Consider the following 23,543-nt stretch of genomic DNA (forward strand, 5'->3'; position numbering starts at 1 on the left):
CATTTGCTTGCATTTTAGTAGGAATGTGATTTTCCCCCTGAAATGTCCTAGACTGGTCTTTCTTTTTTCTAGATTCATCTTTATGATACCTCAGAAATAATCTCAGTAAGAGTTAGAAGCCCTTGCACTCTACCTATGTAGAGATAGAATCAAAAGGCTAATACATACAAGAAGAGAGAATGTATTTTTACATCAACTCACCAGATTTTTTTCAAAGCTCATAAAACTTTGGTAATTTTTATTCCAGGAAGGATGGAATTTCCCTCTACAGGAAAATATCCACAACTGAAAGATGTATTGCAATAAATAAATACATGATTAAGATGAAAATAAGACTGTACATCTGCTTCCTGCCAGAATTATGATACATACTTTGGGAAATGTTTCCTTTGGTTTCTATTATTAAAAGTGACCACATCAAGAAAGCATGATATTGTGTAAAAAAAAAATGTTATCTGGCTTTTTCGTTCACACCCAGATGATGATAAATGGACAGTGGTAACATTTTAGGTAAGTCTGTAACTCCTACAAACAGAGGGCTATGAACAGCAAACCAAAAGCCTTGCTGCATGATGTCGACAAGAATATTTTGCAGTGGGTATTGTTTGACAGTATCTTGAACCAGAGTTTTGTTTGTTTGTTTTCTTTAAAAAACATGGAAAATGATCCATCTGCCCACATAATCTACCCAATACTTAACATGCTGAGGGGGGAGAGGTACAGTTAAACACCAATCCTAAGAGCATTTCATTCTTTCTACAAACTGCAAAGAACACATTACACAAGGAATGTTTAACAGCAAATACTGCTTAACAACTTTAACCAATGTTTAAGTATGATCTACTTTTTTTTATTTTAAAAACCTGAGTTACTACCAAAAGCCTGTCTGTACAAATGAATTATACAAAATGTGCATGAATACAAGTTGCCTTCAATCTGTCTCTAGTTTAGTTTTCTTGAATGATAAAGTTTTCCTAAAACTGATGGATAACAATGTAAGTCAGATAATAAAGTCAAATAAGAAAGAGAAAGCAAATCAAAGATTTTACACTTTCCAAACTGTCTGGGAGAATCTTCCTGAATGTCCTAAACCAGTACCAGCATTCCAAAGGACACTCACAGACAAGAATCATCCACTCATGTAATACTTATTACTGAGCATCTATTATGTAATTATTAGCACCACAGTGATAACATGGCGATCAGGATAGACGTATTCCAGCCTTCGTAAAGCTTACATTATAATGGGGGACACAGACCAGAAATCATGCCATCTCAAGGGATGGGTGTTACAACTGAGGGGAGAGTTTGAGTCTGTGAGTGCTTTCATGTTTATTGTTATAAAAACTGCTTTACTAAAGAGTGTAAGATTTCCCTCTTTTGCTCTAGTACTGAATATTTCTTAATAAGTTTTAAAGAATGCATTTAATAAGTTTCTAAAACTTTCTTATCACCTAATATCTATCATCTAACACATTATCTTTATATCTCTATATATCTGTAGATGGATATATACCTATATTTCTATATATCTATATGTCTATATTTCTATATATCTATATACACATATATACATGTAAAACTACATCCTATATGTAATATAAAGTACATGTACTCATATATAGCATATATGACTACACTTAATATATATTATATATATAATCATAGACATACTAAAATAATAATATATTGTGTAACAGACATATATATACACATATACTTGGATTGTAGGTGAGGAAAAATAATTTCCCCCTTACCCTTCTAGGTTCTTCTAGGTTCTTGGATGAGAACCTCTGTAATAAAAAATTCTTACAACATATACCTTCTGTATACCTGGGAGACCCAGAAAAACTGAGTAACCCACCATAAAGCCCAAGCCATCACTTTAAATATCTTCTTCAGCTAAAGACAAAGGAAGATGGGGAGGGGTGGAGAGTCAGCTATGTGAATCTCTCTGGAAAAGCATAATAAAACAAGAGTATGATTGTTATGCAAATTTAAATTGCTTGCCTTCTCCAGAAGGAGGACTTTCTAAAGATTTAGTCATCCATTTGTGGGGACAGAGAAAGACACCCTTACAAATGGAGATTTCCCTTGTAAATGTAAATTTATTTTACAAAAGGGGAAATTCTCTGAGGTTTTCAGAGCATCTCCTGTGTGCATTATTTCTTAAAAATAACCAAGTCAAGCCCTGACCCAGTAACTCAGTTGGTTAGAGCACTGTCCATCTATGCCAAGGGTGCATCGCAGGTCAGGGCACATGCAAGAAGCAACCAATGAATGTATAAATAACTAAAACAACAAATCAATATTTTTCTCTCTCTCATCAATATTTTTAATTTAAAAAAAAACAAGTCTAGATAATCTTTTTGCTAAAAATATTGGCAGGACATAGTCTGTTCTCCTTCAGATATATACATATATAAGAGTGTGCATATGTAAATCTATAGATAGAAAATTATGAAGTGTTCATAAAAGGCACACATCTATAAATGTACTCTTTCTGTAATGAAAAGTAGATATGTCAGGTAGCAGCTGGGAATGAGCAGCCAGAGGGGGAAAAGGCAGGGTCCTCACCATTACAATCTAACCGAGAACTTAATGCAGGAGCCTGGAAGCAAAAGGAAGACCTGTCTCCCCAGCTGACTCAGCAGGCCTGGGCTCGGTGCGATCAGATTGCCAGGTGTCCCGAGCATCCAAAAACAGCACAGGAGGAGGGGAGAGTCCTCGAGACTGTGCTGAGAAGAGGGGCTTCTGTAACAGTCTTACTGAGATTGCTGGGCGTTCTGAACATCGCAAGCAGGGATTGCATAGGAAGAAGAGGGGGCCTGTGATGGGAAAGGGGCCTCTGTGACAATTTCACTAAGACAAAGAGCCTTTACTAACTGAGAAAGAAAGCTTTTGTAGCTCTACATTACTCCCAAGGGCAAGAAGGAGTGGGAACCTAGAAAATGGGCAAGGTATAGAACCCCTGAACCCTAACAGTCAGTTTACTTAGATTAGTAAGTACCACTTGTAGCCTGGGCTCAAGTGTATGGGACAAACTCAGTAACATACTAGCAAACTTACTAACACCTTGATTTCCTCTACAACTGGGGCGCTCCGACTAGCTGGGTGCCTGCTTGCAGCTTTGTGCTTGTGTGTTTATTTTATAAATAAACTTGCTATGTCATCCTCACTATACGTGTTTGCCTCTGGATTGAATTATTCTCTTGCCAGCCATAGAAGAACCAAAGAGGGGAGAGAATCTAACTCAGGTCTCTCTCTCCCCATCCATAACAACGAGGTGAAGACCATATCATCGGGCAGCTTTATAGCTTTGGTGATTATAAGCAGAATAGAGATTTGCTTATAAGATAAAAGAATAATTTGTTCTTTCAGAAACAGTCATCATTATGTCATTAGTAGCCCTCACCTTAGAAAAAAAGGAACTGAGAAAAAGGAAAAAAAAAAGGAACTGCAACCTGGGAGACACAGATTCAGGTAGCAACCTCAACGGTGTCCCAGGGACAAAAAGGAGAGGCGTCTTTTATAGCAATAGCAAAAGTTCCCACCAGGTTATCACTTAGGTCAGTTTTATGTAAACGAGGAACCCAAACTGTTCTGACTGTGCAGGGAAGGTCTCAGTCCTTTAGGAAGGAGAAAGAGGAAACCAGAGCTTCCCTGTAGTGTTTGACCCGGACAGCGTCAACAAGGAGGGCACAGTGAAGGAAGCTGAGAGTTCAGTCTGAGGCCCGTCCTTGTGCACAGAGTATGTAAGAAGCCCCTGTCGGCAAATGTCCGCTAGGCAACTATTACTTATAAAATGCGGGCTCTTGGTTGACCATGGCATGTTCGTCTCAGAAGATAAATTCTTTCCTTGGGATCACATCAAATGAATCTTTCTTGTTGGTGTCCACATCAATAAGAAGTAGGATTTTTGTCCTTCTAGGAGCAAAGAGACTTCAGTTATAGTCTCAGCTTTGTGATTATTCAGATGCGTGCCTCTGAACACACTACAAGTAGTGTCTCACAGACACATAGCATACATTACTCAAGCGTGGGGCCACTCTTCAGTCAGCACCCATCCTAGAATATAGACGTTCTTTCATGTTTAAAGAAGGAAGGAGAAGAGAGAGGGAGGGAGGAAAGGAAGAAAAGTGGGGGTAACAGAGGAGAGGAGGATTCACATTACTTCATCCTCCACCGTCTCTGTAAAATTTTTAAAAGTGGACTAAACATGCTCTCAGGGTTTTTTTTTTCTAATTCTGAAATATCATGAGTTTATGAGACAAACTAGATAAAAATTATTTTAATATTTATTAGTTCTTAATTAGAAGTGTTTCCAAATAGACATCCTGAAACTAACAATTTTTCAGGCTTACACAATGATTATTTCCAAGGCCTGGAATTAAACAAAAAAAGAGGGAAACAAACAAGAACCCTTACTAGTTCGGTTAAAGTTTTAAGGAAGTTTAACAAGGAAGTTTTAAGGAAGTTTAAACAAACAAGGAAGTTTTTGTCAACCATGTTGACAGAATTCCAAAGTTCTGTATTGGAGATGTACAATTTCAATATAGTTAGACTATAAAATTAAATTTAGGAATACTGCTTTCTAAACACAAATGGGTTGTCTGCTACTTTCACAACATATTTTTGTCCTCAACATTCTTTTGAACAAAGATAACCTAAAGTTTAAATGAACTGATAGCAAGGTGGAAAAATAGAGTACTTGGAATACTTTCACAGCTCCTTAACCGAATGGAACAGAAGGCTATAAAAAGTTCATCCTAGCAAGTAACATTCTTTCATTAAATAATTACTGCTGTCTATGGGGCTTGTTTTAGATGCCTTTGATTGACAGAGGGGAAATCACTCTAAGATTTTCTGATTCTAACTAGTACAGAAAAAGAATAGCTAAAGTATCTAGTTATCATTAATTTAAACAAAATATTTTCGAATGCTACATATAACCCAGGATCTTATTTTTGACTCTTATGTCTCTATTTCTTTCATGTGCAGTTACAAATCAGCAAAGATTGATTGTTATCATATGTGTCAAGAAGAATGATTTCAAGATGTGGACACAAGTCTCTACCTTAAGGAGCTGGAAGTTTGTTAGGGATATAGATATAGATATAGATATAGATATAGATATAGATATAGATTAGATATAGATTAGATATAGATTAGATAGATTAGGTATAGCTACAGATATTTCTATCTATATCTATATATATTCTATCTATATCTATATCTATATATAGATAGATAAATAGATAGATATAATGTATCCATATGAAATATTTATAAATTAAAGTGATTTATTATAAAATGTGAATGTGTGTGACAGTGAAAATAAGTTACTGAACGTATGTTTTCTGAATGTTATCCTGATGAAGGTCAAATTTGAATTAGCTTTTGAAAAATGGACAAGATACCTAGAGGTTTTTTTTTTTAAGTAAGGAACTCTATTCAGGATGAACAGTGAGAGCAACACATGTTAAACATATATGACAACAAGAATAAGGATTCCCTACTTTATTTCACAAACATTAGCTCAGATTGTCACTGGCTGCCACCTGACATCAGCCCGAAAGTTGTTGTCTATTCCTGCTCTCCATCCTCTGTATCTAAAGATTATTTTAGTAACCTGAAAGATTCGACTGCCTTTAACAGGAAAAAAATCTATGAGGTGTTCTATATCCCACTGGAATCGAGTCTTGCCTCAGACCTTATATGTGGGAAGATATTACTTGTTTCATTGTAAATTCTGGAAACAATGTATATCCCTTTCAAAAAGTACACCATCATATCTAGGTTGATGGTCAACATATCTAGGTTCTGAGGGGAAGATAAAACAGTTCTACCTCAGGTAAAGCGCAAAGCTCCCAAAACAATGCTGTGAAAACATAACTAGGCAAAATCAGGAAATATACACATAAATAGTAAAAGTCAGATATAAAAGCTTTGTATTGCTCTGGTACCCTTAAATTCAAGTTTCATCATCATTGTGTTAGTCCAGCCATTATTATATCTATGAAGAATCTCTTCACTGGTCTCCTTGAAAATTATTCCTAGGTTTATCTTCCTGAAACTTTTATTGGTTCCCAATTGCCTATGGAATATAATTCAGTCTGTGCCTTGGCCTTTTAAGGCTTTCACAACCAGTACAATATACTTAATGTGCACTGGTGAGAAGAAATCAATACTCAGTGTTTATTCATTAATAACAATGGTATCAGTCACTGGGAGAAATTCATTATTTGCATGTTCTCATTTAATGCTCACATTGTCCTGGCCAGTGTGGCTCAGTGGATAGAGTGCTGGCCTGTGAACCAAAGGGTTGCCAGTTCGATTCCCAGTCAGGGCACATGTGTGGGTTGCAGGCCAGGTCCGCAGTGAGGGGAATGTGAGAGGTAACTGCACATAGCTGTTTCTCTCCCTCTTTTTCTCCCTCCCTTCCCCTCTCTGTAACTAACTAAATAAATAAAATACATTTTGTTTTTACAAATACACTCCACTTTACTATATGAGTATACCAAAGCCCACAGAGTTAGAGAACTTACCAAATTTTCCCACATGATAAATTCTGACTTCATAGTGCACTTCGATTCCACCTTATCAGAGTGTAAACATTTGTGTGTACAAAAAAATCACAACCATATAATGAGATCCTAATAACGAAGGATGTGCTACTTTGACATGTGGCTTATTTTGAGCTGAAGAAATCGAGATCCCGTGAGCTCAAGAAAAATTCTTATCTCTTCCTTAAAAAAATTAAAAGGTGGGGTGGGGGGGGAGCTGGGGGACTTGCCCATATGAGTTATTACCAGAAAAAAACTTTTACAACCTATCTATATGGCTAGACAAAACTTGTAATTACTAAACATCAGCTACTCTTACCATCCTGTGAATTGCCCACCTCCCTTATGAGGCCCTAGGTTCTTACCTAATTTCTTGGCTTGGGATGCCATACATACCTAATTTTAACTTTCTGTCTCTGAACCTCTCATGTATGTGGGGTTCCCATATGCATGGCTGTAATTAAATTGGGTCGTTTTCTCTGTTTAATCTGTCTCGGATTGATTTAATTATTCGATCAGCCAAAAGAACCTTGAGGGGTAAAATAAAATTTCTTTCTTCCCCTTAAACTGCTTGTTAAGTGGATGACAAATTGCCTTGAACTACTGGAAAAAAAACACTGGCAGTGTGATCAAGGCCAGGAGAGAGGTCAGGGGTAACCATGTATGTGGCTTTCCCACTTAAATAAGAACTGAAACGAGGAAAGTGAATGGATCAGTGAGGAGAGTCTGTCGAGGAAAAAACAGAACTGGGGGCAAAGTGCAAGAGTGGAAGGACAAGACAGGGGAAGGTGTGAGAGCTCAATAAGGGGCAGTCAGATCCAACCCAGGAATTACAGAGGGACAAAAATGAGAAGCTGCGGGACTGGCCCAGTGTGTTTCCACCTCACCTACCTGCCCTCAGTCCTGGGCTACAGACCTCACACAAGAATCGTTACCTTGGCCCAGATCACCCTTTTTTTAGTGACACTGTAACCACCTGGAAAACCCACTCCTAGCCTGGCTAGTCCCTATTATGGCACCTGAAAGTAATCATTTAAAAAAGCTCCAGCAAACTAGTTAGAAAAGTAATATAAATGATCTCACTTACTTAAAATACCATCAAGGGAGACGCCAGCAGATTTACAAATATTTACTCACTAAAGTAATAAAAGACTGATAGGAATTCTAGTGAATTTATGAAAGCGAAACTAACTAAATTGACTCTTGGTTCTAGTCTTTAAAACTGTTTCTTTTTCTGTTGACTTGCTGTAACAAAATATCTTTAAGAATTTTGCAACATTCTGAAGGTATATATATATATATACTGTATATTATACATTAAGTATATACATTTTGTCTTTGCATATGAAAAGGTAAATAAAACATTTGACACCAATTGACATCTATTTAGTTGCAAACATGTTTATAAGTTATGATTAATACAAGGTATATTGATGAATATTCATATGCAAGGGTAACAATTATGGGAATAGACTAATCTGAAATAATACCAAGAAAGGTATTAGACAAATACTTTTCCATTAAATCATTAGAATTTTATTCAGTTTCACTTCCACTTGCTCAGAAGCTAAAGTAACTTCTAAATTCAATAGTCTAGCATGCTTGCTGCTTCTATTAGTTATAGTCTGGAGAACTGCCGAGCGGAGAGGACAAAGATGCTCTTTGCGTGTTAGATTGCTCACACCTAGAAGCAGCAGCTACTCATTTATCTCTGGGCTCTTCCTAAATTTCCTCCTTGAGAGATGAGAGCTTAGCTTCCTTTAGCCAACTTGATTACACAAGTTCTATACTGCAGGTTTCTATCAGATCCCCTGAAACCCATATTCGAGGAGTAAGGAATCCTGGCTCTCTCCTCAGCTAAAGAGCTCCAGTAGGAAAAGTTCAGCACTGGTAAGTCATCTAGAAAAAGTTTAGTCCCTGGCCGTGAGACTGTACTACAGAAGAACGTTTCTGGGAATACTTCCAGATCCTCAAGTGGTGAATGGTGCATTAGGTCACTCATTTCCCTACATTTCCTTATAAAGGGAACTAAAATAGAATATTTTGAAACCAAAGAATAGTCAGAATTAATGAGAGGTGCCAAGAACAATACCTGGTTAGGAGAGTTACGGGGACAAGACAGTGACTTAACAGTGGAAGTCAGCAGTGGACATGAGGATCCAAATGACAATGGACCTGTGCTGGAAGGATAAAAAACATCTATGCACTAGGGGGAAAAGGCTTGGGAGCTGTTGAACAAATCTGTACTGCTTACTTGGGGACAGGGCACTTCAGCAAGTACACATGCAATGTGACAAGTTTAAGAGTAGACAGCTAATGAAACATGGTGGCATGCCAAGAAACATGGCAGGAAATTAAGATGCGGCACCTAAGAATTGTATTACTTGATGTTCAGCCTGTAGGACTAGTTGCTTCTTCTGTGATAACTATCACTGAAGGGTTCACATCCCCTTGATGTGAAGGCTTCTCCTTCACATCATTATATCATGGTCTGTGATCGTGTTCTCGAAATTACGTCTCTTTACACACTTGTGTGCAAAAGAAGAAGGTGTTTAACAGTCCATTCCAAAATGGCATTGTCTTATCCAAGAACGTAACTGAGGGAAGTCACCAAAGGTCAGTCCTTTGAATGAGATGAACAGAACTTAGCATATAAAAGACAAGAAGGCCGTACAGCAGTTCGTAGATGGCCTGAGAATCTGATCCATGTGCAATATGCATAATTTGTGCACAGAGATGAGATGCACACAGGTGCTGTAACATGCCATGCAGCATTTGACTTTACTATGTTAACCCACGTATTCCTCACAATAACCCTATGAGGTTAGGACTTCCATGAAACCCCAGTTATCGGATGGGAAAGGGATGAAAAAGGTGAAGTCATTTGTCTGAATCACGCAGCTAAGAGGTGTCAGAGCCAGGATCTGAACCTGGGCTGCCAGTCTGCTTTTGTAGTCTTAGCATTGCCCCATATTGCTTCCCACACTTTAAAGGCCCAGCATAGAGTTAAACAAATCAGAGACTCTAAAACTTTCCCACAGTGACCTCCTTAGGGAGTATTAACAATGAGGACCAACACACAGGTGTTGTAATGGTAAAATAAATGACCTGAGAGAGAAGTCAGGGTTGGGATAATGTTCTGGGCATCATCTCCAGATAGATACAAGCAGAGTCAAGGAAGATGATATGATTCATCAAAACCCTGTAGAGAGAAAAGACCAAGACTATGAACAGAATCTTACGTTCATTAGATTTAATATCACAAAGAGACTAACTTAACCCATGATGAAAATGAACCCTCCTATAATTGTCTACTTCAGGATAGCAAGCATATTTTTTGATCTGTCTTTCATCAGCGACTTTTATAGTGCCCAGCACATCACAGGCACTCTTTAAATACTTCTTGAATTAAAGAAAAGATGAAGAGGAAATTAGAAACAGAAAGCCATCAAGAGGAATATGAATTATGTGTGAAATAACCTTTATGATGAATACATGTGTGAAAGACCTGGTGATAAAATATATATCCAAAGTAGTCACAAGAGGAAAAAACAGAGGCAATGGAGTCTGAATGGATTAATTTCAATTAAAGCACTAGAGACTGCATATTAATTATGTATGAGACTTGGTCACCTGCTATGAGAATATGGAGAAAGATGTGGAAGTAACAACCATTTGGTTCCTATTCTTCAGAACCTTGGCCTTGTGATACTAGAAGTAAGGGAGGGGAAGAGTTGTTAGGAGCTGTAGAAGATGAAGGGCAGGTGGAAAGACGGCCTGAAAAGCATTTTTTGAAGCAAGATTTAGTGAAGGTATGAGGGGCTGGCATGCAGACTGGGCATGACCCGAGGGCCAGGAAAGGAGGTGGAAATGAAAGTCAAAATTATTTCAAATGAAAGAGAAGTCAGCGCAGCCAGTGATGCCCCATGAGGAAAGAATGCAGAGATTGTCAGCCCACAGGGTTGACAATGGTTTGTATTTGTATTAATTTAAGGAATTTACAAGACTTTTTTTCATCCTAATACATTACCTACTTAAAGAAAAACACTTTTCAACACAGCTTCTATACAATAAGTAAAGAAAAAAGGGGAACCTCTAACTTTATTTCTGATTGTCAGAAATTAGCAAGAGTCACAAATATATAAAAGGGGTGATTGTTGGCTGTTGTGCAGATGATGGTTGTGTGACTGATAAACACTAGGAGAATGCAGATCTGAATGTAATGTAAATCTCAAGTGCAAGTGCGCGGGATATAAAATGACTACCCACTGTACTCTAATAACTTCTGAAATACGAATCAGAAGGGTCATTTCCTGGCATATGATAAGGCCTGTGTGACGGTGACACATGAAAAAGACGGTTTCTAAACCATCACCATGCGGAGCCGGGGTAGGATGGAGAGAGGTATCTGTAGCATGTTAGCCCGAGCTTTCCGACGGCTTTATTGAGTGCACATGTGTGAGCACAGCATTCCTTCTCTACGCAAGCTACTCCTGCCAAAAACTTGCCCTTTCTAAAACCTGCACAGCGAACACTCCTGCCAGACCTCATCACAGAGTAGTCTGAGACAACAATCCCCGTGGCTGTGGGAAATGTGGATCAAGCCAAAGAAGGGGAAGTGCTATTCTCTCGTCGGCATATCCAGTAGAAATGCTCTTGAACAGCTACTTCACAGGTGATACAAATCTTAACTTCAAAAGTTGATACGATAATCTTGACTTGTATTAACTTCCCATTTTAAAATTACAAATAACTCATCTTGCACTATTTCATCATGCAAATACTTTTGCAGACAGAATAGTCTGGCTACTTAGCCTTCTACCGACCTGCTCAGGAGCAACTTATAACACACTAATGAGACTAGATATGAACTGAAAATATAAGCAGAAGCTAATGTGGCCAGAAGAGTGAATGTTTAATCAAAATATATATCAATGGTAAAATTAATAAGTACACAATTATGCTACTGTTTAGTAATTTTTCCCCTAATGTGGAAGGTTAGAACTCAAAATTGATAAGGATTGAAATGGTTATTTTCATTAACAAAGATATTTTTAAAAACAACACTGTAGTTATAATTATGAGTTCACTAGCCATCAATTACTTGAAAACATATTAATAGGAGATAAGACAGGAGTACTTACAATTTTATTGGCAGGAAGAAAAAAATGCAAAAGTGTTCATTGCACATATCTGTTATACAAGCTAGGTATACACTTTAAAAGGTTTTGGTCAGAATATTCTATTTTTTTCATTCCTCTTTTTTATTGAGTTAAATAACTGTAGGCACAATCTCCTTTTTTAAAATAAAGTTATTAAATTCTTTTGTGTAACAAAAAAGAAAACCCAGAATCTAAGATTCCAATGAGAACCCACAGCATATTAGTCATGCTGATTTGAGTCTTTCTCAGACATTTTCATTGTTTCAGGGAACCCAGTGGGGCATCACCAAAAAAAGGCCTTTTAGTCACACGTTCTGGGGTCAGGTTCTATAACTGTTCCTGAACACGTCCTTGAAATGTTTTATTCTCTGACTCTACAAACTAAAAACTGAAAGAAAAAAAAAACATATACCTACATTTCTTAGCAATTGTCACAGTAAAACAAATTCAGCAGAATTGTAGTTAACTGCAAAGTACAGAATTACGTAACTGTTAAATAATTATAAATGTGAGGTAACAACAAAAAATAAGACATAAACATGTATAAGAGCTTAGATAAAAAAGGTAAAATGACAAGACTTTTGGTGCAATTATAAGAAGAGCTTACTAAGAGAGAGTAAATCTTAAAATTTTTAAACATGTGCAACAATTTGAAACAAGAAAGAATGAGATATATATATATATATATATATATATATATATATATATATATATACACAGAGACAAAGGAAGTACCTGTGTAGAATGAGGGAAAGCCTTTAGAAAACATAAAATAGGTAGAAAGAAAAATGGCAGCCCTTAGTTCCTGCCCCTCCTACTTTGGCTGTAATATACAGCTTCTAGAAATCTGGGGGAAGGTGGAGGACTACTAGGTAAACTTAATTTTCAAAGTAACGATATGTGTATGATACATATAATATTTGATAGGAAATAATCTTTAACATACTTAATGTAGTAGATTCCTTGAGATTCGAAGAGAAGAAGAAAGAATAAACAGTCACCAAGCCATTTCGGCAAAAATTTTGGAAGCATAATCATCGTCTATACATGAAGACATCTGGTATTGATGATAGATCTTGTCAATATCAATAAAATAGCAAAGAAAGAAGTAGGAAAAATATTTGCCTTCTCTTTTAATATTTAAGATTGATTTATAGGACATGACTAACATATAGGTTCCTTTGCACGAATACCTATAATAACAGTGATCTTGAAATTTTTAGCAATCCAAATAATAAATTTAGAAAAGTAAGTAATTCTGAGAGTAGGTCACTAAACACCAGTTTATTATTATATCTAATTACATTTAGCATCAACAGTATAAAAATGGCAAAATAGTAGTACTTTGAACTAGGATAATATAAGGGGGGGCCCAAAAGAAGCCAGAATTATCTCTGGAGGGCAGAAAATCTTGTAGTGCAGGCTGACCCCACTAGGTGAGTGTTCTAAGAATCTGTCTGTATCAGTGTGCCAGCTGGCATTGTTGTGAGAGGCTGAGTTTGGCTTCAGTGATTTTTTTTTCTTGAAGGCTCTTTCAATACCTTTTCCCATTTCATGATAAATGATTTACAAGCACACCTGCCCACGTCACGCTGAGTGTTCAGCAGTTTTTGACCAAAATCAGCATGACCCCCATTCCCTACCTTCCCTACTCACCTGGTATCACCCCAAGTGATTTTTCTGGTTTCCCTGGATGAAAAAAGTCCTCAAAGGAAAACATTTTGCTGATGTGGAAGAGGTGAGACAAAAAATTGAAGCAGTACTAACAGGCATCAAAATCCATAAGTTCCAAAACTATTCCAAGTAGTGGAAAAACCATCTCGGCAGGTGTATTGAATCAAATGGAGAGTTCTCTGAAGATGGCTCAACTTTAAACATGTAAGAATAAATACACATTTTTTATAAATAAATTCGGGGATATTTTGGGTCACCCCTCATAAAGTAAGCATTTAATTGAATGATATTAATCTTGCTGACCAAATATTCACCTTTTATATAATTTTTCACCATGATTAATTTGTATGTCTTGAAATCTAATTTTTTAAAATACACTTTATTTTTCAGGACATTAAGAAGATAGTACAGAATTCTCCTACACTCCACACCTACTTTTTCTTGTTATTTTTATACCTTATATTAATATGGACATTTGTTACCATTAAAGAACCAATACTGATATATTTTAAACTATAGTATAGAGTTTATTCCTATCTCATTACTGTTTATCTAACGTTCTTTTTCCTTCCACGGATCCCACCCAGGATTGCCACATTACATTTAGTTGTGTCTCTTTGTCTTCCACTTGCCTTTGATGGTAACTCAGACTTTCCTTGGTTTTGATGGCCTTGACAGGTTGGAGGAGTAATGGTCAAGTACATGACGGAGTCCCCTCTATTGGAGTTTGATACTGTTCTCTTAGTCATTGGGGATAGGAGTTTTAGGAGAAAGATTGCAGAAATAACATGCCATTTTGATCCCATCATATCCAGCGCACATACTATCAACCGGCTTCATGACTGTTGATGTTGACTTTGACCATCTGGCTGAGATAGTGCCTCACAGGCTTATTCACTATAAAGGACTCCCTCCGCCTCTTCCCAGGCTGTACATTTTGGAGGAAGTAACCATCCTCACCTCACATACGAGAAGTACAAAGTTTCTTCCTTGAGGACAGAGTAGCTATATATTATTTTAAATTCTACTGCATGGGAGATTTCTCTTTTCTTCCCCTTTTATTTATATTTTCATAGTCTTGTACATGTTTATTTTAAACTTAGGATCAATCATTACTATTTTTTGTTGTTGTTTAAATTGTTCCTGCTCTGGTCAGGGAGTTCTGCGAATTAATTCCTGTGTCTCTTTGATATGCCTCTATCCTTGTGTGCACGTGGTGACGGTGGTGTGTGTGCGTGTGTGTATGTTTTCAGCACAATTTTTTGGCACTACAAGGTGATCCTGGGTCACCTTGTACAGTTCCTGCCCCAATCCTAGAACCAGCCATCTCTCCAAAGATCCATGGTTTGGTATTAGAAATGGAGAGCTAGACACTAGGTGTCACATATAAAATTCATTTTTAAAGTGAATTTCATGTTTAATTAAGAATTAATATATATCTTTGTATGTAGTAAATTTATGAGTAAAATTTTACTAACACTTCTCTATTTTACGCTCATCTGTATTTTCTAGCTTTTTAGTGATTATCATGAACTAGATCTGTAATGAAAATTATTACCGCAATAATAAAAGAACTACAAAAAATACGCAGTCCATTCCAATAAGAAAACTCAAATTAGTATTAACTTCCATTGGCCCATTATTTAGTGTTACAAGTAAACTCAGAATTCTGAGTATTCCAAATATTTATTTTTGAAATGACGTGTTCAATTTCAAAATTGAAAGTGTTCCTCCAAATAAGAATATTATTTACTTTCACTTTAGGAAACATTTCTTACTTTCATAGAACCATCACTGCAGAAATGAAGAGGAAATATTTATCTAAAAGCAACAACAGATACTAAAACCCAAGAATGCCTTAATTTCACATGTATGGACTAGTCTCTAGAATAAAGATAAAAGACAACAAAGGGGAGTAAAAGCCTAACACTGAGTTTATACATCTCATCCAAGAAAACCAGATTATTCAGATATAATTTGAGATTGTTACATCATTAGGCATGGGCCCAGCTCTCAATATTTGGAAAAAAGTCTCCTACTGGCCTATTTAAGCAAATTAATATGATATCTATCTTTCTGGACATTGTTTTTAAACAGTTCATACACACTGATAATAAATGTATCTCAGTTATTAGGTACAGCTTATATAGGCTCATTTCTAGAATAAATATGGCATCATAATCCCTATAAGCTATTTAGGATATGCAAGATATTAGATAAGTGGAAGACATAGTAAAATGAATAATTAATGTAGGAAAAACAAATTGAACATTTATCTGATGGTAGATTAATAATGGCACCTTCATATCTCCATATCACTGTGTTCGTTTCTCATGAAAGCAATAGTACTATATTTCTCTTAAGATGTTCAATAATTTAGACTTTGTGCTTATTTTGCTGATTTTGTTCTCAGTAGTAATAATCCCACTTAGTGATCCTTAATTATGTTTAATTAGAAAAACAGAGCAAATATTTCCACTTGTGATTTGCTAGTAAACTTCACTAACAGAAATACTATTAACCACCAGCTTTAAAAACATAGCAGATTGAAGTTATGTTAAAAGCCCTATAGCAAAAACCAGGAGCACAGAGTACATCCTGATTTCCGAAGCAGAGGGCCCCACATCTTTAGAGAGAAGATAGATCCAGGAACATGCAGACATACCTACAAATTTTAGTCACTTAATTCTTGGTTTATCTTATACATTTCTATGGAAGGGTAATATGTGTAGCTTATTGAGCTTTGCAAAAGAATGAGCAAAGAATCTAAATTTACACTGGAAGACCAACAAGTTGGTTAATGATATCCTGATTCATGACTATTATACATTATTAAATATTATTAACATGGAGATAAAGGATCAAATATTCACATAGATTAAAATCAGCAAAGTCATTTCAATCTAAATATGAATGGTATACTTCATTATACATTCTGGTTTTGAGAAGCATTTAAGTATTTATCCATTTTTAATAATTTGTATTTATTCATGTTTAATAATTTAAGTGTAATATCAATACTTAAATTTCAAAATAATTCAAAAGGTGTTGCAAAGGTGCTATCTTAATTTAATTCCAGGCCCAAACAATATATTTTTCTAGTTTTGGAAAAGAATTCAGAGTAATTTACCTCAATGACAAGTTCAAACATATAGCTGACTTGTTAGTCTGTCATTGGAAACACTACGTGTACTTCCTCTACCTTCATAATTGTTTACATTCTAAACCTTCCTTGACACCAAAAATAATTCTCACTCCCAACCTTACCATCCCCTCTACACAAATAGATTAAAAATTTAGTTTATCTTTGTGCATTTTTCCCATGGGAATATACATAGCAAATAAATTCACTAAGATGTAGCTATGAAGACAATTCTGAAAAAAAGCAAAAGAAAAGCCACATAATTATTTCTCTACTTTTTACTTCTACTTCCTTCTGTGTTGATAATAATAGCTTCCTGATAATTCCAAAACATTTTGCACTGCCAGATATTTTTCTCAGAAAGGAAGGTAACAGAAGTCAAATCATTACTCCTCCTAAGTCAATAGGCAACAGACTGTTACAAAGGTGAACCAATGGTGCTGAAATATGAAGTAAGGTTTTAGGTATTCAAGTCATGAAGGCAACAAGTAGACCAAAGAAAACTTCATTAATCTCAGGAAATTTTCTCAGCATGAATGTGGGGTTACTATTTGACAAAATATATTTTTTAATTATTCTTTACAAACATTATTAAAGCCATTAATAATTCATATAAACTACAATAAGATCTAGATGACTATAGATTATAAATATCATGTATATATGATTCTTGGCCTGCAGACTCGATGTGACCTCTACATAAATCCTCATCCATGGACTTCATTTAATCCATCACTCAGATGTTCTTCCCTTGTAAATTATAATACACAGATACAAAGGCAAACTGATCTTAGAAAAGTCCTTCTTTTAAGTCGGGTGGTGGAAAGATGCCTGAAAACAGTTCCAAATTCAGCTCAGGACCCTACTAGCTTATATTTGGATACATCAATTAACACTTTTACATTTCATTATTCTTATCTCTGAAATGAGAATAACTGCTTTGTCTATTTCCCAAACCATCAACATCATTTTTAATAATTATGATTCTTTAAGATTCAAAGAGCCAAAATGGGACACCACCCATTTCCAACCCTGTATCTGCTTGTTTTCTTTTAAAAAATTTTTTAAAGATTTTATGTATTTATTTTTAGAAAACGTGAGGGAGACAAACATCAATGTGTGGTTGCCTCTCAAGCGCCCCCTACTGGGGACCTGGCTGGCAACCCAGGCATGTGCACTGACTGGGAATGGAACCAGTGACCCTTTGGTTCGAAGGTGAGCACTCAATCCACTGAACCACACCAGCCAGGGCTCTGCTTTTTTGAGGGGGGAGGGGAGGGAGAGGGAAGGAGAGAGAATGAATAATGTCCTCTTGGGTAGTATTGGTAGAAATAATCATTATGATAATATACAAAGCACCTAAGATGCAGTAAGTGTTTGATAAATGTCCCTTTCCTTCTCCACTCATTTTCCATTTCATAAGTGGGCAAATTCCATTTGAAATGTTGTCATTCCAGATGAGAGCTGTTTTATTGTCTCTCAGTTACCTCTTGACCCCATCCTTATCTCTTCCCACATCACCTTCCTGTATTTCCTGGCCTTTCTTTTCCAAAGGCCAAGGTCTTTTCCCATCTCCCTGATCCGGACCATCCCTTTGTAGTCTGTCAGTGAAGGCCCCTCTGACCAGCTTTAGCTGCACCTCAGCGATTCCAAAGCTGGACAGTTAAAGCAATTCCTGCCTGGGGCTGCTGTCTTCCAAACCCAACCCTTCCTACTCATTCTCCTTGCTGTCTGGCCTCGGAGCAGCGGGAGAAGCAAGGCATCACTGGAGTGATGACATGCGGCTCTCTCCCTTCCCCACCCTTCACATTTTTCTTTCCACGTGTAGAACCCGGAAGGCGCTGACCGCTCTCGCCCCGGCGGTTGCCAGGGTTACAGAATAGCAGCACCAGACCCAGGAGGGTCCCATGCCCTCTACCTCCCCCACGATCCCCTCAAATACACACACACACACACACACACACACACACACACACACACACAGTCAAGAGGAGAACCTTTTCCTGCTAAACTGGTGATTTTAAATCCCTCCCCTCTCCCCGCTGTTTTATTTTGCTTGTGCAAACAGCACAGAGTAGCTAAGGAAGAATGAAAGGGTTTGGTGGAGAAAGAGGAGCCCTCGTAGAGGCTCTCGCTTTTATTTACAGCCTCATCCGCGTCTAAGTGGCGAAAAGTTCGCCCATTTAAATCCGATCTCCGTAACACTGAACGCGGGACCCGGGCCGCCCCAGCTGTCGCGCGTGCCGTTCCCGTCCAGTCCCCAGTCCGCGGGCGAGATCGCGGCGTCGCCTCCTCCTGTCAAGTGCCCTCCGCGCGCTGGGGCCGAAGCAGAGTAACTCAACACACGAGGTTGAACATAAGTCAGGAATGAGGGGGGATCGTCCAGTGTTGAAAACGGCCCGGACGCTGCCAGGGCAGCTGATTACCGCGTCAGCTCGGGGAGGGTCAGCAGGGAGCCGGGAGGGAACGCCCGGGAGAAAACGGATCCTTCACTGGGTTACATTCCCGGCCGGAGTCAAATTCGGGTCTTTCAGGACGGAGCCCAGCCGTGGGCTCCCCGGGGCTGACCCGCTCCAGAAAAAGTGCGTGTGCAGCAACTGCATTTCCTAAGCTTTGGGGCTGGGCTCTTATTGCCACTTCCCCCTCTGGGTGCAGGAGGATGCAAGTTTCTATCCGACGGAGCTGCGCGATTCCCTTGCCAGGGAAAAGGCGTCGTCCATCACTCCTCAAAAGCACCATAACAAAAACAATCACCACGGTCTCCTCCTCCCTTCTCCCAGCCCGAGGGGGAAAGGAACGAGCGGGGGCGCAGACGACCGTGGTCCAGTCCTCCCCAGCCTGTGCCCACCGGCGCGTCTCCAAAAGAACCTGCAGCCGGCGAAAGCCGCCGGGCACGTTCCGACGCGCTGCCTTCCGCGCCGGCCGGGGAGGGGGCGAGGAAGGCGAGAAGTTACTGGGCGCGTCTCGGGAGGAAAACTTTGCGAGGTGCTGGCAGCCGGAGGAGGCTCGGGCAGCGGAGAGACGGGACTCGCCCCGCCGCCACGCCGTCTCCGCTGGGCGCGCAAAGGCCGTCCGCTCCCCAGTGCGCCGACCCGCCGTCGGTTCCCCTCGTGCCAACTCCGTCTGCTCCGAGCGCTTTTCTTTCCCGGGACACGTCCTCATCTCCCCGCCGCTCCGCATCCTCACCTTGGATCCGCGGCCACCCCCAAATACGGTCACCCCCGCTTAACACCGCGGTCCCTAGCGCGCCCTCCCACAGGACTAGCAGGTGACCCCAAACCAGCCTTACCTGCCGCGAACGCTTCTCTCCCTCGGTCTTTGCCCGACGTCCCTTCAGGGAGAGAAGGAGCGGATGCAGGCTGAGGGCGTGCGAGGTGCCGACCCAGCGCCCCGGCGTGAGCTCCTCCGAGCGGCGGAGCGGCGGAGCCGCCGGCGGCCCTGGCGGAGCGCGGAGGAGGCGGCCGCAGAAGCCGCGCCGGGAGGCAGGGGGCGCTGCTGCCCCCGGAGCACCGCGCCCGGACCGGCGGAGATCCAGGCACCAGCTGGGGCTTTGGGGAGGAGAGGGTGGCGAGGAAAGGCACGCTGCGAGCGGGAGGACGGCTTTTAAGTTTGTGGTGTGACCGCAGCAGCTGTCCTGGGAGAGACTCAGTCTTTCTAAAAAGGGGATGCTCGAAACGACGGGGATTACCTCTCCCCTTCCGATCTCCTCCCCCGGCCCTCCGCTCCCCCTCCCTCTGCACACGCCAGAACTCCCCAGCCGCAGAAGTCCATCCCTGCCCGCGCGCAGGCTGTCAGCAGCGAGAATTAAATGTAGCTCCAGTCGCGCCGAGATGTTTTTTTTTCTTTCTTTCTTTTTTTTTTTCCCCCTGGACAGGGCACTCTGTAAAGCAACCTCTGATATCGGGGTCCTCGCTCACAAGGGACTTGGTACCTGTTTATGCAAAACCGTAAAGTCTCTAAGGACCTCCTGCGGAAAGAACAGAACAGAGATTGTCCTAAAAATTCTAAGCTTCAAAAACAGTACTCAAGTTCAGTATGTAAAAAGCCGTTCCACTGGCCCTGAAAGAACAAGCATGGGGTGATCAGTCCCCCATTAAAGAGGTAACATCTAGGAAAGACCAAGGTAAAGGAAACAAACCCAAAGATGTAAATCTTTCTCCTTTACCTCATACCAGGCCAACAGGGTAATGTCACCTACTCCTGTTTTAGGAGGTTGCGTGTGTCGATTTGTACACACCTTGGTCATGCAACAGGGAAATTGGAATTACACGGGGACAAGTGGTAGATCCACGTTTTCAGGAGACTGGAACTTACACAATTTGGAGGAGGGACCCTCTAAGAAAAGTAATGCAGGAATAGTTTAATTCTACAGATTTTGCAAAATCATGACCACGTTTATTGCGGGGCTGCCTTTGAGGACCTGGAAAGGGCCCCTGCTAATGATGAGTCCTGAAGCTTGGGCCTTATTATCTGGATTGTAAACCTTCCGCGATTGGAACTAGGTCTATAATCCCATACCTCATGCTTACAGCCCCGAACATAAAACTGACTTGGAGTAGAGCCCTGGAGTGGCAGGGAACAACTATGGGGTCCTGCGTTTGTCAGCTTGATTTAAGAGCACAGCTTGTAAGGTCCCAGAGCTCCCTTGACAATGACAAGGGATGTTTTAGTTTGGGGTAGTGAGCAAACAATGGCAAAGATGGAAGAACTGAAAAGGGGAAGGAGACTCTTCATTCATCCTCCCCTCAACAGCAGAGAGCTTTGGGCCAGGGAAACTAAATGAGTCATTTTAAGTTACAGATGGTTGGTGTCAGAGCCAGGGTAGGAGGGAGACAAGTTTCCTAACTCCAACCAAGGTTCTTTCCTATGCCTCATGCTGCCCATCTCTGTCACCTTGGTTTTGACTGCCAACCAGCCAACCCCATAATTTTCCTCTTCTGGTATAGGAAAAGTTAACTTTCTATAGGCTAATTCAATCCATAGAAACTTGTTCTGACTGCTTTATGTTCAGTGTTGTACCACTCATTTTGTAATTAATCATACCTTTAGTGTGTTTTTTGCATATATGTGTGTGTGTGTGTGTGTGTGTATAAAATAAATGCCATTGCTCCTTAGTCCAAATTGTAAACTCATTATAAGGACAAAATACCTCTTTTGCCTCTCACAGCACTGCTTGGGGTTTTGCACATGGTAGGTTCACAAGTAGTAGTTTTATTTTTTTTAAGTTCTCTATTCATTAATTTTTTAATAATTTTGTCATTTTATTGGCCAGAATATTGTGTTTAACTAGCATTGTTGTTAACTCTGGATTTCCCCTGTTTCCCTCCTGTCTCAGTACGAGCTTAATATACTCAAATGAAACAACATCTCCTTATTGCTACTCTTTTAACCTTTCCACAAAGCCCCTACGGAATTAATCACTCATTCCTATTTTCCAAAGCACCTTGATTTCACTACTATTATAAGCCCTTTTCCTGGTACATCATATAGTTATACATGTGTCTTCATCTCTTACCAGAGTGTGGTCTTTTTTTGGTCTGTGTTTCCCCTGCCCCTAAAACAGTGCCTGTGGATTTGCATTGGACTGATTTAGTTTGAAGTACCCTGATTTCACATTTAAGCTGTCTTTATTTCAGCATCCGGAAGACAACATCTGGAAACAGGGTTCTATGCTTCCCACCCTTTTAATTATTCTGTGCACACAGCAGACAGAATCAACTGCACAGCCCAGAGTTGTGATGGATGGCCTCAGCCGTGTCCGTGGCTTTTCAATTCTCAGGGTACTTTTCAGAGTGGGTTGCATATGGTAGGTATTTAAGAAATATTTGAGTATTAAATGAGTTAATGAAAACAATGGATATGATGATGCTAATCAGTCACTGGATTTACTTCTGATTTTCTACTAACTCTCTGGAATCCCACCAACATGTTGTCACCACCCTTTGTAAGAATTTGAAATGTACTGTCACCAAAAGAATTGGTCATCTCTCCTGTAGGGCTAATGTCCTAGCTAAGTCCTTGCAATAACACCCAGTGAGAAAAGTCTCTTTACATTAAGTTTTGTTAAAATAAAATATGTTACACAGTTCAGTTTATCTCCAAGATTGACTATTTCGTATTCAACAAGTGAACCTTAATTATATTGAAAGAGATGCTTATGTTATCAGGGCTACATAATGCTGCTATGCTGTATCAGCATTGGGGTGGAGGGAGGAGAAGAAAGGAAAGGAAAAAGAAAAAGATGTATTTTTCAGATGCTTGGAATAATGGTAAACTTGTCTTGAAGGTCCAGGCTTCCTCTGTGACATACCACCTCTCACCCATCTCCATGAGGACTCACAGAATGTAAGTTATTTTTACTATATGGTAATAGATATGTTACAGATAATGGGAAATACACTATTTCTCAAAGCATGACACTTCAATACTGAATGAAGCCAAATAATAAACTTTGAGTTGTGGGATTTCAGGAATCATCAATCTATGTAGGGAGTCATAGGGGAAGGCAGCAGGGATAGGTAAGAGCAGAATGGGTATATTGAAGGCTTCTTCAATTACACACATAGCTACCTCTGCCCTGCAAACAGAAGAAAGATAATTACTGGGTCCAGAATTTAAATCTAGCAAAATCTCAGTGGATTTGGCTGCACTTTCTACAGAAGGTAATAGCCTATAGTTCTTTCCTAACAGAATCTGTAGTGCAGCTTCTCTCTGCACTTTTTATTCACAAAACAAATGGAAATTTGGTGAATTTAAAGAAAAAAATGGATAGATAAAAGAGATTGCAAAGTTCTATGCACAGAGACAAGGAAATGAAGCTAAAACCCAAGCCATTTAGTGTTGACTTCTATAAAACTAGTCACACCTTGGTCACACATAAATCTTCTGCCCTGGCTGATGTGGCTTAGTGGATTCAGAGCCCGCCTGTCAATCAAAGGGTCGCTGGTTCATCTCCCAGTCAGGGCACATGCCTGGGTTTCAGGCCGGGTTCCCCAGTAG

At 39.4% G+C, this 23,543-nt stretch overlaps 1 protein-coding gene across 1 annotated transcript in view; it reads right to left on the minus strand.

Moving 5' to 3' along the window:
* The window catches only part of SEMA3D (semaphorin 3D), a 200,374-nt gene extending 180,182 nt beyond the window's left edge, over nucleotides 1-20,192 (minus strand). The window contains exon 1 of the mRNA XM_037129036.2: nucleotides 19,834-20,192. The gene's annotated coding sequence lies outside the window, so the exon portion shown is untranslated. The remainder of the gene's footprint in view (nucleotides 1-19,833) is intronic.
* Nucleotides 20,193-23,543: the final 3,351 nt, after the last annotated feature.

Source organism: Artibeus jamaicensis, unplaced genomic scaffold (assembly GCF_021234435.1).
Source record: "Artibeus jamaicensis isolate MK-2021 breed Jamaican fruit bat unplaced genomic scaffold, CSHL_Jam_final contig_787, whole genome shotgun sequence".
Taxonomy (NCBI): Eukaryota; Metazoa; Chordata; class Mammalia; order Chiroptera; family Phyllostomidae; genus Artibeus; species Artibeus jamaicensis.